Consider the following 2896-nt stretch of genomic DNA (forward strand, 5'->3'; position numbering starts at 1 on the left):
AACATTACGAGACACTGAAGGGTAACCAATCACTGAAGGCGTCCTTCAAGCATAAGCAGAAGATTTGGGCCCAGATTGCCTCTGCTGTGTCCGCAGTAAGTGTTCGAGTCAGATCAATCGAGGTTTGCCAGAAACGCTTTCGGGACTGCAAGCGCACCACGAAGGCGAAGATGGCAGCTGTTGCCCGTCATTCCAGGGGAACCGGTGGTGGCAAGCCACTGCGCCTAAAATTTAAGCCTTGGGAGGAGAAGATGTGGCAAATTCTCAGTGCTGCTCTTGTGGAAGGAGTGGAAGGGACAATGGACACCCTTGATCCATCCACCGTCCAGCCACGAGGTATGTATAATTGTCTATAAAAGTAATGTTGTGAATTAAATTTAAATAAAATTTGTAAATATTTCTTTGAAAAATTTTCAGAACAAGATGCAGCACAAAGGAGAAAACATGCAAGGGAAGCAGTACCCCGGAAGAGAAAATCCAAATCTGGAGGTAAATGGCAAATGTATATTAATGCAAAAATGAAACTACATTTTTTTTTTACTTGCCTTGCTAAAATCTTCTATACAGATTTTTTATTTTTTTGTATTTTAGATTTGGGTTCTTCTCAACGACACAAGGGCCAGAGGAGTGTAGAAGGAGAAGGTATGATATTAAAGATGCACACATGCATGTGTGCATTCTCCATAGATTACATACTTTACACTACACATTACATTTAGATAACACTTTACCTTTTTGTAACTTAAGCAATATTATTCACACATAACACTTTTTAATAAAAATATCCCCTATGTTAAAGAAAAAAAACTCTTGTTCCAAAATAGTGTTACCGACATTTGTATATTAATTTATAAATGTTTTACACCAAAATTTTATCAAACATATATGTGTATGTATGTATGTATGTATGTACATACATACATTCATACATACATATACCCATACATATATGTATGTATGTATGTATATACATACGTACATCATCATCACCATTAATTTATATAGTGCCACTGATTCCGCAGCACTGTACAGAGAAATCACTCACATCAGTCCCTGCCCCATTGGAGCTTACAGTCTAAATTCACCCACACAGATAGACAAACAGACACTAGGGTCAATTCCAATAGCAGTCAATTAACCTACAAGTATATATATATATATATATATATATATATATATATATATATATTTTGGTAATAGTGAGAGAGAAATGTATATAATTTGTCTTATAATACCAGGAATTGATGTTACACCTGTTACAATTATTATTGCATGCAATTAATATATAGTAAATTAATGTTCTTCCGATTTAAAATGTTGTTTGTTATCTGTATGCAATGAATGTAATATTTTTATTGAATCTACATTAATCAGAGTGTAAAATTTGTAAAAGAGTGTTATTGATTGTACCTAAATAAAACTTTTTTTTTTTATTATTATAGGTGTGACAATGTTTATGCCAAGTCAAGTCGCAGTGGAAGTAGCGAGAACGGCTTCAAATCAAGGTATAAATTGTGATTAAGTTGATATAATGTATAAAATACGATAGTTTCAAAAGCTTATTAGATTATAATTATTTGTTACAGAAAATGTAAGCCGTTTAACCAAGTCTACTGATCCTGCCCAAAGTGTTGAACCGAGTAAAAAAGGTATTAATATTTGCATTGTAAAACAATATGCATATATCTCCATCTCTCTCTTTTACTATAACTCTCTCTCGTTCTATCACTTTTGCTCTTGTTCTCTCTCTCTCACTCTCTCTCATCCTCTCTCTCTCTCTCTCTCTCTCTCTCTCTCTCTCATTCTCTCTCTCTCTCTCTCTCTCTCATCCTCTCTCTCTCTCTCTCATTCTCTCTCTCTCTCATCCTCTCTCTCTCTCTCTCATCCTCTCTCTCACACTCATCCTCTTTTTCACTTATTATTGCTTTCTCTCTCTCTCTCTCTCCCTTTCACTATCACACTCTCTCACTCACTATCCCTGTCTGTCACTCTCTATCTTGATCACTATTCCATCCTTCCAAAAAATTAACAATAGCATCTAATATTATGTAAAAATTAACTTACAGCTCACAAGAGAAGAAGAGTGACTGAGGAAGACGTGTCGGAGCCTGTTGCTGATGTCCAGCAAGGTAATGGTTTCACAGAAAAAAAAAATTCTTGTCTTAGCGACCTGATTTTTTAAAGTGTAATTTATTTTTATCTACGGTATCTATCGATCTATATATATATATATATATTTAATAATTTATTTTATATAATTTATTTTTATGTACAGAAGCCCAACCCGTTGAAAAGATGCGTGAAGAAGGGGGAACATCAATAACCCTTGCTCATAGTCCAGAAGGTATGAAGATGTGAAAAATTGTGTGTACATAACTATCTAGCAATATATTCACAATTTTTTTTAAACTATCCATAGAAATATACATAGTTTAATTGTACACATGTATTATGTTACATACTTACATTTCACACATGTATTATTTAATTGACAATAAAAAAATTTTTAATTGTATCTTTTAGAATCCATCATCCCAAGGGACCAGGTGGTAACACCAGTATCCACCTCTTATCTGCAAGCTGCCATGGAAGAAATAGCATCTCCTATCGGCTCAGTAACCGGTGAATAATATTTTTTTTTTACAGAATACATGCATTTCTCAAATAATTTTAAACAGTGTAAAACATTATAAAATATCTGTATAGTTGATGTTTTAAAAAAAATTTTGTTTTACAGATCGATTAGAACATGACAGTGAAGCACTGTCATTTTCTCCAGCTGACAGTTTGGTCCACGAAGATGCTGCAAGAAGATTTGAGATGCTACAGCAAGCCTTCCCCAACCTTCAAGTTCCAGCCACCGAAGGGGAAGGTCCATCTCAAGCAAGGTTACCCT

The 2896-nt window shown here is 34.5% G+C and overlaps 1 long non-coding RNA gene across 2 annotated transcripts; it reads left to right on the plus strand.

Moving 5' to 3' along the window:
• The first annotated feature begins 606 nt into the window (after positions 1-606).
• LOC142108467 (uncharacterized) lies at positions 607-2344 on the plus strand. 2 transcript variants are annotated; one of them, XR_012680155.1, is made up of 4 exons: positions 607-642; positions 1443-1505; positions 2067-2129; positions 2276-2344. It is a non-coding gene; the product is annotated as an uncharacterized LOC142108467 (long non-coding RNA). The 2 variants fall into 2 exon arrangements; XR_012680156.1 differs by lacking the exons at positions 607-642; positions 1443-1505 and adding an exon at positions 1584-1649.
• The last annotated feature ends 552 nt before the right edge of the window (positions 2345-2896 follow it).

Source organism: Mixophyes fleayi, chromosome 12 (assembly GCF_038048845.1).
Source record: "Mixophyes fleayi isolate aMixFle1 chromosome 12, aMixFle1.hap1, whole genome shotgun sequence".
Taxonomy (NCBI): Eukaryota; Metazoa; Chordata; class Amphibia; order Anura; family Limnodynastidae; genus Mixophyes; species Mixophyes fleayi.